Source organism: Sturnira hondurensis, unplaced genomic scaffold, assembly GCF_014824575.4.
Source record: "Sturnira hondurensis isolate 20B ecotype Veracruz unplaced genomic scaffold, ASM1482457v3 Scaffold0006437, whole genome shotgun sequence".
NCBI classification, from domain to species: domain Eukaryota; kingdom Metazoa; phylum Chordata; class Mammalia; order Chiroptera; family Phyllostomidae; genus Sturnira; species Sturnira hondurensis.
In genome coordinates this window covers 7,144,886-7,158,902 of record NW_028079068.1, presented here as the reverse complement: position 1 = coordinate 7,158,902, position 14,017 = coordinate 7,144,886, and the positions used below count along the sequence as shown (strand labels likewise).

Here is a 14,017-nt window from a genome sequence, read left to right as displayed (position 1 = left end):
ACACCATTCTCCTGAGACTCGGTGGGTGCCCTCCTTCACCTTATACAGGCGTCTGCTCAAAGGTCTCCTCGCAGAGAAGCTGCCTTCCTGAGGCCAGCAATAATGCCCGTTGCACGCTGCTTTCCCTCTCGTCTTACCGCACCCGACACGACCTGCTGTCTCCGTCACTAGAATCCAAGATCCACAGGCTTTCTTTCATTTTGCTACATCCCCAGTGCGAGGACCAAGTCCAGCCGGGCTAGTTATTCAATCTTAGTTGAGTAGATGAGTTCACTATTCCTTTAGCTTTGGGTCATCTGCAAATTGGATGTTTGTGTCAATTGCATATTTGTCCGAGAAACTGACTTCTTTACCTGGCCAAAAAATAAACCCAAAACAACCTCTGTGGTGTGTGCGATAACAGTCACAATCTTAGAGAGGAATAATACCAGGTCTAGACTGTGGAAGGTTCTTAAGTGACCAGCCCGAATCCAATTGTTTGTCACAGGTCGTGGGAGACCATGAGAGGTTTCTGAGTGTAAAATGATAGAAATAACTTCCACTGGGCACATTTTTAAAAAGAATTCTACTTAGATCAGTTTGGAAACAACTTGACATTTTCTTTTTTCACGGGCTTTCAGAACATGTGGGCGAGTTGAGTGTATTTTGAACATTCCTAAGTCATTTTGTGGTTGAGGGCAGGAGCCACCGGGTCATTTGCAAACAGGCCCATGTGGCTATGAATTTCTGCATCTGAGTTGTATGAGCACATTTTACATCACAACACATGTACTGCTTATCTGACACCTGGCCGACTAATTATAGCATGCAGGAAATCTGGTTTTTGTGCCCTACATGTAAGTTCTTACCAGAGTCTTCTTCCGAGCCAGGGAGTCTGAGACAAATGTCGAGAGAACTCTGCCACACACAGCAGCCTCCCGTGACCTCACTGGCACGTGTGACAAACACACCACCGGAGGCTGCCTGCTCTGGCCACTCAGGGACAGGGCAGCAGCCAGGACGACAGAAGTCTTTCCAGCATGGACAGGCTCCTGGTTGAGAAGTAGGGTAACAGTTGAGGCCATTCTCCAAGGATTGGTTCATTAGCTTTTTCCAAGCCAAGTGGAAACCGGTGGTGGCTGGAGCGGAAGCCCCTGCAGTGCTGTCCCCAGTCCTTGCAGTCAGGACCAGCAGCTCTGAGGGGCCGCAGCTCCAGGGCTTGGAAAGGGCCTGGGGGCAAAAAGCAGAACCAGGTCCTCTTTGGTGGCTGCTCACGCAGCAGCCCCCCACCCTGGACCAAAATCAGCTCCTTGATGCTACTAGGAACATTATTAACACTTCGTTCCTCCCTAATTAAATTGTGCTTATTCTTGCTTCTACTTTTCTTACCTTCCTTCCAGAACAGCATTGAATTCTTCATCCCTTGACACTCACTCACTCTCTTTCTCTGCCTCCCTCCTCTCTCCTCCTCCCTCTCTCTCCCTTCTCTCCCCGCCGCCCCTCCTTTCCCCTAGCTACCTGGCTCTTCCAGGTGACTCCCTCTCTGACCTCCCTCTCCTTGTTTATTCATGTCTTAGACTTGCCACAGATCTCTGGCCACTCCAGCTGTTTCTTCCCGTGCTACTGCTACGTGGTTACGTGATCCAGCATAGAAACAATTTATACCAAGGCTAACTACCCTGTTGATATGCAGGCTTTAACAGTGGAGAAATCTAACGAATGCTGGCACATCAGCACCAACACACAGGCAGAGGGAATTCAGAGAGAGGACAGTGCTGCCGAGGGCCCCCCAGAGCAGGTGGGCAGCTTGGAAGATAGACTGAGAGGTACAGGAAGCTGGTTTCTGGATGGAGCACACCAGCCCCTCCTCTGTGAATCATTCAGGCTAGGGGCCGCCCGATGATTTGCAAGAACTCACTCATATCCCCGTATCATTCCCAATACTTGTCACCTCCCATCAGAAAAGACAGGAAGCCAGAGGGAAAAAAATCAACAGGTTTGAAATGCACACATTTCAAGGTTGCCATGACAACCCCTTTCCACACACACCCCTGCCTCCTCACCAAATGTTTGCCTCAGAGACACTTCTGAGAGGTGGCATAAACTCTTAGACCTCGCCTGGCCCCAAGAACTCTGCCTCCTTCCCTGTCCACACAGGCCAGGCACAGCCGGGGCCGCAACACGGGGACAGCACCTTGCTTCAGGTGCAGGGTGGCGTGCAGAGGTCCTTCAGCTGTGACTTCCTGTTTCCGGCACCGGAACCACTGAGTGCTGCTGGGAGTAGTTCACAAAGCAAATTTTAAAAATAAATACATCCCTTTCTTTCTTCCTCTTCCTTTCTTTTCTCCCTTCCTCCCTCCTGCCCTCCCCCACCCTCCCCTGTTGGTTCTCTCTCTCTGGGCTGTGATATCAGGCAGTAGGAAGAAACAGGAAACAACAGAACCTCTACGTATTGAAACCTATACATTTCACAGATTTAAAAAAAAAATGAGGCCCTGAAGAAAGAAGGGGCAGAATATAAACAAAAAGCATATTTATTCAGAGCTTATTTTTGTCCCTAACTGTAGGAGACCATTCTGCGTGGCATGGGCCCAGCTCCCAGTGGAAAGCAAGGTCTGATGCACAGGACCCACGCCCACAGATAGGTTCTCCCGTGGGGAATCAAGTCTGCAGTGTACCTAGACTGCTAGGTGACTTGCTTTTGCTAAACCTCCCTCACCCTGAATTGAGGCAGCGAACATTTAAGTACACATTGCAAAGTAACTTCCTAAAATCCATGCTAAACCTTCCAAGGATGAGTGTAACTTGTTCAACCACTTTTCCCTTTTCATTTGCAGATATCCTCCTTCTGTGATGTGATTAGAGACATCCTCTCCTTGTTTTCTGTAAAAAGTAACCACCTAAAACAAACCTGTGCATAGAAAATGAGGATCATCTGTAATGTGCTGAGAAAAGAAACAAAGGCCTGTCACAGTGGAGGCCGAGGTTTTTTCTCCCCTCGAGAGAGAAGCCATGCTGTCCCTTTTCCTCCACAGGACTCGGTAGTCTGTGTGAAATATATATATATTCAAAGCCCAGTGAAAGACTCTTTAACTAGAGGGAAGTAGACAACTAGCTTTTTGGATAGTACCAGGGATGTGAACACTAAAATAGTTACTAAAAAAGACACCTGAACAAAGACCGTGATAGACCTTCACATGCCAGGACTTAAGTTTCTGGGGCACCTGTGGGTTCTTGTTAATTCCAGGTCACTTATATTTCAGAGCCTACATGGATTGATAAAACTGTCATTTTTTATTCTATTGGTATATCTTTAAAATCACTGGTCAAGGAATAGCACTGCTTTTCAACGGTAAAATATATTTTCTACTTATTCCTACATTTCAGGATAAAAACATTGTTCTAGTTACAACCCTTGAGCTCAGTGGTGGCACTCCTCAGAACAATGACTCATCCATGACGTGACATGAGAAGGATGACAAAAGTTGGCCCCCACTGATTAGAGAAACCAATGTACTTAGTTAACACATCCTCCTCAGAAAAAGGCATTTCCCCCAATAAAATGTGAGACATTTAGGCCTGAGAAGTTCACTGGTGTACCACTGCTGTGTAGTACTCCATTAGTACAAGTTTTATTTTATTATAATTTACAGATTTGTTCAATCATATACAAATAGCTTTACTATAAAATCCCAACAAATTGGTTACATGTGACTCATTGGATTTGTAGAAGCCAATTTAGAAGTTTTCTAGTCCCCTAAATTCACTGTCCTTAAAAGGACAAAAACTGAAAATAGGATGGTTTTGATTTCAAGTTAAAGATGAAGAGGTACCGTTATTATAGTTCAGCATTCAAAACGGGAAATTGTTCCTGTCTGTACAAAGTCTTTCTTATGCTGCATTGATACTTGCAGCACCATTGAAACACTTTAAATGCCTACAATGCTCAGTTAAAATCTCCAGGGATTTTCTTTTTAAGAGGGTGGAGGTTTAACTTTGTTCTAACAACCAAGATGAAGATGAAACTAACAAGAGTTGTTCTTCTCCTTCAGTTCAACTTAGAATGGTCCCTTCTGTCTTTCTCATCACCCTCTGATCACTTCTTTCAAAGGAGGGTAGTAAGTGGGAGAATTGTTGGCTAAGCTACTGCTCATTTGGTAGTGAAGTTGATGTTGGAATCCCAAAGGAACAGTTTCCCACAATCCGATTAATGTAAAGATATCCTTAAATAGGCAGAGGTGCTGGATTTCAGAAACAAAAATACAACCTAAATCCCTGACATAAAATAGTAACTTCATTCTGGTTTTAAGGGAATGCCTATACATTTTCAAAAAGCTTTCTTTCAAGGCAAATAATGCCTTTTGACTTCTGGTCAAGATGGCGGTATGGGCAGACATAGTTTTCCTCTTTGCGCAACCACATTAAAATTACAACTAAAGCCCTGGCTGGCGTAGCTCAGTGGATTGAGCACGGGCCTGTGAACCAGACGATCGCGGTTCAATTCCCAGCCAGGGCAGATGCCTGGGTTGCAGGCCGGTTCCTTGCAGGCTAACTACCAGCTGGGGACGCACAAAAGGCAACCATACATTGATGTTTCTCTCCCTCTCTCCTCCCCCTCTAAAGATATATAAATAAATAAAATCTTTAAAAAAAATGTTTAAAATTACAACTAAAATATGGACCAACCATCACTCAGAACCATGAGATATTGAGTTGAATGGAAGCCTGACAACTATTGAACTCAAGAAACCACATCTATCAAGACTGGTAGGAGGGGCACAGATGCAGAACAGGCTGGTTCCACGCTCATGTGTGGTAGATAAAAACTCAGGAGAGCTATATCAGGAGTGAGAAGTCCCAGCCCCACACCAGGCCCCCCAGCTTAGGGTTCCAGTGAGAGGAAGATAAGTCCCCACAACTTCTGGCTATAAAAACCAGCAGGGATTTAGTCAGTGGAAGAAACTTCTGGAGCACCAAGCAGTTCCTCTTAAAGAACCCACACACAGACTCACCTACTCAGACTCACTCCCCCTGAGCTCCAGCACCTGGGTAGCAGCTTGAAAGACACCAGTGGTGTATAGGGAGGAACTGTAGTGTCTGGCATCAAGGTGAATAGAGGCCATTGTCCCTTTTCTAAACACTCCCCCCAACAGAGCCACAGAACTGGCAAGCTGGTGCCATATCTGAGACTCTGTCAACCTGGCTGACACTGTTTGACCTGCCTTAAAGATCCCCAGAGACTCAGCCCTACCCAAGTTGCTGCCCACCCAAGGTGCTTTCCCATATGAATGGCTGGCTTTGACTCATGCGTCACAACTTTCCAAATCCTCTCAAACAAGCAATAAGTGGCCTCAGCGAATGCCTGGCACTAGCAGCAGACAGCCTAGATTCACAGCTTGGTTTTGCCTGGGAATCTCCAAGCTCAGCACAATTAGCAGCCACCTGATTGCTTTATAGCTCAAGCAGGGTGACCCCAGGCAAAACATAGACAGGGGCTGAACTTGGCCTGAACCACCCAGGAAACCCCAGGGCCAGCACACCCAATGGTCAGCTACAGACCATGTTGGAGCACCACCACCCTGGCCCTGCAGAGCTGATCCTCTATGGAGGGTGGAGGGTGGTGATCAGTGGTCACAGTCAATCCTTGCAGCTGACTGGCCTGGGTAAATCCATCCATTGATCTGCCAACAGCAACCAAAGCTCAACTACAAGAGGAGAGTGTACTCAGCCCATACCACACGAAGGGCGCACCTGAGTACCCAGCTTGGGTGGTAGGGGAGGCTGAGCCACTGGACTTACAGGACAGCTACTACATTAGGCCACACTACCAAGACATGGAGTCAAAGCAGCTCTACCTAATACATAGAAACAAGCACAGGGAGGCTGCCAAAACAAGGAGGCAAAGAAACATGGCCCAAATGAAAGAACAGATCAAAACTCCAGAAAAAGAGCTAAACAAAATGAAGGTAAGCAATCTGTTAGATGTAGAGTTGAAAACAATGGTTATAAGGATGCTCAGGGAGCTTAGTGAGGACCTCAGCAGCACAAAAAAGATCTAGTCAGAAATGAAGAATACGTTAATTGAAACAAAAACAGTTTACAGGGAAATAACAGTAGAGTGGATGAAGCCAAGAACCAAATCAATGATCTGGAACACAAGAAAGCAGAAAACAATCAATCAGAACAAGGAGAAAAAAGAATCCAAAAAAATGAGGATAGTATAAGCAGCCTCCAGGACAACTTCAGGAAGTCCAACATTTGCATCATAGGGGTGCCAGAAGGAAAAGAGAAAGAGCAAGAAATTGAAAATCCATTTAAAAAATAATGAAAGAAAGCTTTCCTAATTTGGTGAAGGAAACAGACATGCAAGTCCAGGAAGCACAGAGTCCCAAACAAGGTGAATGCAAAGAGGCCCACTCTGAAACACATCATAATTAAAAAATGAAAGGGTAAAAATAAAGAGAGACTCTTAAAAGCAGCAAGAGGAAAGAAGTTAGTTACCTATAGAGGAGTTCCCATAAGACTGTCAGCTGATTTCTCAAAAGAAACTTTGCAGGCAAGAAAAGATTGGCAAGAAATATCCAAAGTCATGAAAAGCAGGGACCTATAGCCAAGATTGCTCTACCCAGCAAAGCTATCATCTAGAATAGAAAAGCAGATAAAGAGCTTCCCAAATGAGAAAAATCTAGAGGAGTTCATCATCAAAAACGGTTATTAAATGAAATGTTAAAGGGACTTATTTAAGAGAAAGAAGATCAAAACTATGAATAATAAAATGGCAATAAATACATATCTGTCGACAAATGAATCTAAAACACAAGCTAAGCAAACAGGAAGAACAGAGATAGCCCTGGATGATGTAGCTCAGTGGATTGAGTGCGGGCCTGTGAACCAAAGGATCGTGGTTGGATCGATCCCCAGTCAGGGCACATGCCTGGGTTGCAGGCCAGTTCCCGGCAGGGGATGCAAGAGAGGCAACCATACATTTGATATTTCTCTCCCTCTCTCCTTCCCTTCACCTCTAAAGATAAATAATAATGATAATGATAAATAAATAATAATAATAAACCTTTTTTAAAAAAGAACAGAAATAGAATCATGGATGCAGAGAGCATTTTGATAATCACCAGATGGCAGGGGGTGGGAGAATGGGTGAGGAGGTGAGGGGATTAAGAAGTACAAATAGGTAGTTACAGAGTAGCCATGAGGATGTAAAGTACAACGTAGGAGAGGGAGCACCTGAAGTACTTACACCCATGACACGAGCACATGAGCAAGGGTGGGGGATTGCCTGAGGGAGTGGGGGTGCTGGGTGGAGGGCGGCAAAGGGGGAAAAAGCAGAACAACTATAACAGCATAATCAATGAAACATAATTTTAAAAAATCAGGGGATTTTCCAAAACCAAAAACAAATAATGCCTTCTTTCCACCTGACACAGTTGGTGCCCGGAAACAGCACACCTTCACACTGTTATGCATTTTCTACGATTTTCTTAACGAAGGGCCCTGAAAAAATTTGGCCAACTTTTATGTTGTTGCCCTCTCAGTATGCTTATGTACGAACATATATTTTAACACCAGAGGCAGTTCTTGGAGTTGGCCAGATCGAAATGAAATAATGACCAGGTAGATGACTAACTGAGGTAGTACCTCTGCAAGCGCTTCCGGTGAAAAATTGGCCCGACATTGAAACTAGTTAAAAATTAAGAGGTCATCTATTCTACTCATGTTTTCCATTAACCTGTGACAAGAGGCATGAGGAACAAAAACAGACCGTTACGGAGCTGGTTCACACTCCTTCAACCTGACAGATGCGCACCACAGAGCGCTAGCTAAAAAACCCCGGCACAACCAGTCACTGCAAGAACTTGGATTCCAAAGCAAATGTTGCACTATGGATACGAAGACTTTCTAGTGGTTAAACCTATAGCTCTATCCTTTCCTCAAAGTATAGGCCCTGTTTCTCTCATTAGCCCTTCTCTCTTTATTGAAATAGACGCGGATACTGACTGGAGACTCTACTGTACATTCTAAACTGGAAAATTTGGACCTGCCCATTTCCAAGTGCACAGTGTCACGCAGACAGGCTTGCAAAGGGGCAGGGCCTAGGCTGCGTGTTAATAGTGCTGGTTTCCCGCTGAGCGCACGAACAACAAACCACGTCTCCTATCTCATTCCTGCGAAAACTCTACACTCTTAGCTTTAAAACAATCAATGCCTGTGATATAATTATTACTTTCTGCTGTCTTTGAGAACAACTTCCATCTGTTAAAAGATAAAAAGAACCATTTAACTGGAAACGACCATAACATATACAGAATCCGCTCCAAAAAAGTTTGTACAGAAATGAAATATATTAAATGTCAGAATCTGGCAAAAACCTGGAGCTTTGCCAAAGTAACAGAGAGTACCACACACGTTGGTGTCGTGGCAGTCCTTGGAAATGTCTTGGACAGAACTTAACCTAGAAATAAAAACCCACCACACATTTTCAACCCAAGTTATTTTAGAAGAAAAATAACAGGGGCACAAGATGATGTATCTTAAGTTGGTGGCATATACAAGATTATTTTCTGAGACTTAAGGTCGAAGGACCAAATCACTGAAATAAGAAAATACCAAGAAAACAGAAAAGCCCATTAATTTCAGAATGTTGGAGGGGGATAAAAGAGCCCTAACTTTTTAGACGTGTACACACAATTTAAATTAAAACGGCAACTGGGCTTTGAACCATTATGGTTTCCCAAGAAGAGAAGTTTGAAAGTGCAAAAATTACACCTTAAAAGGTTCCCTTTTCACCTCAACAAATAAAGAGCATCCAAAAACATATTCGACTAATAACACAGGGGAGGATTAGAAATCACACCATCTCATCCCTCATCATCAGGGCTTGGCTTCAAACCTGGATATTTCCGAGGGAGATATTTTGCAAAACGATATTAAACGAGGTTGCTGGGTCCAAGTTACATAGCCTCTAAAAAGTCACAGGACAGCTGCCCATTTTTGTTTTAGAAGAAACCTCTGACGTGGGGGTTAGTGTACATACGCTAGGGCCGGAGGCTGCCAAACCATCTGAACACAGCTGCCAACACCAAGCCCTTGGAAGCATGCTCTCTGGAGTTTATGAAACATCCTTTCTCTGCGCTCAAATGCTAAGCGATATCCAATAGTGTCTTCTGTTTCTTGAATTCATTTCTGGAGCTAGCATCCATCCCTTGAAAATTCCTCCCGTGGTCCTTTGCCATCCTCGTTACCACATATATAATACTTGGGAGCTTCTTCAAGGAAGGTTACCTTTCCCCTCGTGACATGCACCTGTCTCTCTCCAGAAAAAACGCACCCCCTGTACCACGTCCGGACATTTGCCATCTGGGCTCTCTGACAGTTGCTCCATACGGGAAAGTAAGGCATGGCACTCGGACATGGCCACCGCAGGCTCAGATGGCCTCTCTGGGTCCTGTCAGCCTTTCTGATTTTTCTCTGATGTTTGAAAAGGAGCCTTAAACTGTAAAAGGTTAGGGGTCATCCGAATTACAGGGAGAGTTCCACAGTTTGACACGCTCGCCTTCATCTGCCCTGGATTCCCAGTCATCTTCCTCCCCCGAAACCACGGCCAGGAGACGCAGGGAGGCTTCAAGTTGGGAGAGAATTCTCTAGATCAGGCTTGTCGGGCAAATCCTCCTCTGAGTTGGAAGGGTCTGCAGGAACACTCTGGCAGCTGCTGGAATCGCTGCTGTCAAGTTCGGGGGATTATAAGGATCTATGCTGTAGAAAGAGTTTCAGAGGGGAAGCCCTTCAGAGTCTCGTTCAAGGTCTGATTCTGAGAGCAGCTATCTCTGTCAGAACCATCATCCCCAGCTTCCTCCTCCCACTCCTGGCCTCCTGAATCAGAACTTGTTTTGAGGTCACTGGGTGCACCCCCCAAAATGTAATCTATCAGTGTGTTGCTACAGGTTGGCAGACCTGGGGAGGCCACCCCCTATGTGTGAGGGGTCAACTGCACTTAACTCAGTCCTCCCCAGGCGCTCTTTTCCTAGGTTCCTCACAAGATGGGCAGCTTTCTTAAGAAACCTGGGTTGTTTTTATTTTTTGAAGCTAGAGGAGCCGCCTTAGTTGATTCTACTTTTCCTCGGTGGGTTCCTGGGCGTTTCCAGGAACGACTCCAGCAGGGGAACGCACCGTGTCGGACTACCTCTGCAGGGCTGCACGTGCCACGGCAGAAGGCGGCGTTCCTCCTCCAGGCTGCAGTAACCTTGACCTTGGTCGGGGGTGGGTAACCCTGGCCCCTGGCTAGCCTGATGAAGGACGTCCCACGGTTTCGTGCAAATATGGTGCATTTCTGGCAGGCCTTCTCCGGAAAGAGGTGGGCACCTCTGCCAGGAGGAGCAGGTGGGCTGCACATTCAGTGGCTGGGGTGGAGGTGGTCCTCAGGGGCTGGCCGCTCTTTGCGCTTACTACTGTCTGGAACCCAAGTAGCTCACCCCCTCCGAGGCTGTTCTGGTGGCTGGGCTCTACCCCAAGAAGGCCGTCCAGAAGAGAGGGGTTCAGCAAATAGAGATGGCGCTGAAACGCTCAGCTGCTGAATGTTTCCCGCCCCTCCCCCCCCCACCCCGGAGGAGGAAGTGCTAAGCGCCTAGTCAGAGGCAGCTGGGCTCGAAGGCTACGCCACACCAGCTCCACTCCCCACAGCTGCTGCTCCAGGAGAAAGGCAGGGGCCACAGGGCGCAAGGCTCTTCCCAGGCTCCACGTCGCAGCTCTGGATTAGGAGACAGGGCACGGCCAGTGGGCTTCCTGCTCTGGCCAGTCTGGACACCCGGCAGCTGAGCAGGCCGAGGGGTCCAGGGGCAGCCAACGCAGAGATTTTTGCGCCCCTGGGGTGTGGGTTCCTCCAGTGCCCTCAGGGCTCTCAGAGCGCTGTAGCCTCATCTGGTTGGAATCATCCCACCCAAAGCTGGCACCAAAGTCAGCAGCCTCTGAAGGTCTGGAGAGCAGCGTGAAGCACTGGGCAAGCAGCTCCATCCTGTAGCTGGTCCGAGCCCCAGGCCAGGCCAGGAGACGGGTTTGGAGTCCCCGGAGCAGCAGGGGCTGTGGGGAATCTGCCAGGGCCTGGTGGCACTGGCTGAGGGAAGAAGGGCAGCGGGAACAGGGGGCCCACGGGGGTCACCAGCCATCCCTTCGCCAAGCCCATGCCGACTCCATCGCCCCGCCGGCCCTTGGTGGATCTAACGAGGTGTGCAGACTGTGTGGCCAGAGAGGCCTACAGGGTCCTACCCTCTCCTCCCTGCAGAGATGGCACCCCAGGCTGGTTGGGGGAAAACCGGCACAGCACAGCTACACCCATCTGGGCAGAAGGGAGGTGTCCTAACCCACTCAAAGCCACTCCACCATGCAGAAGACGCAGGCCTCTCTGGGTCTTGGGGAGACTTTCTGGCAGGGACAGACTGTCACATGGTCCCTGCAAGCCCGAAGCCAAGCACTGTGCGGGGACACACCCATCCCAAAAATGGCCATGGGGCCCTCGCTGGGCTAACATTAGTAAAAGTTTTATTATTAGCACCACATTAAAAAAAATCAATCCCGTGTAATAACACTCCTCATTTGTATTTATTCTTTTTTCTCTTCGGCGAAGCTCACGGTTGAGTTTCAGCTCAGATCTTTCATTAGCAATTCGTCTGGGGACCCAGAGATTTTGCAGGTGGTTAAGCAATTGATGGATACTTCTTAAACTTTTCAGCAAATACAGCTCAGAATACATGCAATGTTCGGTCCCTATCACACTGAGAACTAGGTCAACCATGCCCTTTTCACAGAATGTGGGAAGGTGGTGCATTGTTTGGCTACAATGAGCATGGGCGTGGAACCTGCATTTCCGAGTACCAAACACCTTTCCAAACATTTGCTCATTTTATCATAATCTTCTCAAGAATGACTAGACTGCGCTACTGTAAAAGGTCTGTATCTTAACCATATCCCATCCCCAGTCCTCCTCATAATGCCTGACCATCGTGAATATTTAAAAGACTCTGATAATGGATGGATGTATCACCTGAACCCTTCGAGGGAGATTCAAACTTAGAGGTCAAGACATAGCTGATGAGTATCCCAGTCTGCACACACGGTCAAGTCTTTGGCTACTCATAAGCTTTCCAGGCTCCTAGTAGACCATGACCTTGTTAGACAAAAGGGAGGGGTTCACACGAGCAGCTCTTCTGGGGACGGGGACAGTGGGGAAAAGGGTCTCCGACAAAGAGTGTAAAATGTCCCAGTAGAGAGACCTTAGGAATTATGGACAAGACGCAGCATGGTATCATGGGCAGACAGGGCCAGAAAGCCCTTAGGCCCCGCCCCCGTGCTGTTTTTCATGAAAGCTGACTTGAGGCTGCTGCTGTGAGCATTAAGTGAAGAAGCGTGACGGTCAACTTCACGTGTTGACTGGGCTGGTCTACCGCACCCAGTTGTTTGGCCAAACGCCAGTCTAATGTGGCTGTGAAGTTATTTGTAAGACGCAATTCACATTTAATTCGGTACGCCAAATAAAACAGATGATCCTCCCTGAGTGGGTGGGCCTTGTCTAATCAGTTGAAGGCCTTAAGAGCAAAGACTTCCTGAAGAGGAAGAGAGATCTTGCTCGAGACTGCGAGACAGAAAACTTAGCCAAGTCTCCAGTCTGCCGAGGAATGCAGAGGTAAGTCTGCAGCATCAACTCTTACCTGGGTTTCCAGGGTGCTGGTCGGCCACCCTCCAGATTCCAGGCTTGCTAGCACCTACAATCAATCACATTACCCATTCCTTAAAATAGATCCACCCCTCTAGCCTTCTATCCCTCTATCCCTTCCTCCTCCTTGCCTTTTCTTCCTTCCTTCCTTTTTCTTTCTCTCTCTCCTCCTGCCCCTCCTTCCTTCACCTCTCTCTTTCTTCTGTCGGTTCTATTTCTAGGGAGAATATAGTAACTGAAGCCCTCACACATTCCCTGACAGAGAAACTTCCCAAATGTTCACTCTCTCCCAGCATCCTCCCTGCCTCGAGCCCCATCATCCTATTAAATACATGAATGCTCGCCTGCAAGACACCCAATGGGGAAAACACCCAGCAACATTAATGACCTCCCCAAAGTCACGAGCAGTCGAAATGATATCAGGACCCAAACCTCCATCCTCTGATTCATCATATGTTTCTTCTCTTCTTCCTGTTACCAACCCACCTTTCCACCTCCAACTTACCCAGATGCTATGCCCATTGAGCTAAAGAAGTCAGAGTTCCCCTCTGGCAAGAATACAGTATGGTCATTGGGTTCATAATTACACTTTAAAGTTGCAGAGTGACTTGGGATTTCTCTTCGTTCTGGGAGCAGAGAGTGTTTCGGTGAGACCCCAGCCAGCTCAGTTTGTCACAGCTGTGAAACCTGCCTCTGACAGCCCTTGTCTCTGGCACTTTTTTCTTAATTTTCACGTTCAACCTGATCTGTCTGTGGTCAGTTAGTTTAGTCACAGCAGCCAGCATTAGAAAGATATTCCGATGGCAAAACATTCTCCCCTTCCATACAATTGGGGCTGGGTGGCGCCACGACCACCTAAGGTTCAGTAATTCACGAGGACTCACAGAACCCACTGAACGCTGTTGTTATACCAACAGTTATGGTTTCTTCCAGCCAAAGGTTGCAGGTGGAAGTCGGCCAAGGGAAAAGCACAGAGGGCAGAGTCCGGGAATGTTCCCCGTGCACAGCGTGACGCCCTCCCGGCGACGACATGTGACCTCTGCACGAAGCATGACCAGCCAGGGAAGCTCACCTGAGCCTGGTGTTGGGGCTCCCCCTGGGGCTCCGTGGTTGACTGGCAATGTGGCCGACTCCTCTGGATGTGGAGCGGATACCCCGGGGACCAAAGGCACCCATCAGGAGGACATGTCAAGGCCTAGTGACTGCCTCCCTGTGGCTGGGGACAGTGGGAGACCTCTCCTTGGGTGAGCAGTAAATTTCTTTACTGCTCAGGCCCCAGCATGTGTGGGGAAGGGCAACTCAACCCTGCGGTATTCTACCACA

At 47.5% G+C, this 14,017-nt stretch overlaps 1 pseudogene; it reads right to left on the bottom strand.

The window, feature by feature from the left end:
- Nucleotides 1-7,699: 7,699 nt before the first annotated feature.
- On the bottom strand, nucleotides 7,700-11,167 carry LOC118989202 (protein phosphatase 1 regulatory subunit 15B-like; annotated as a pseudogene).
- Between the last annotated feature and the right edge of the window lie 2,850 nt (nucleotides 11,168-14,017).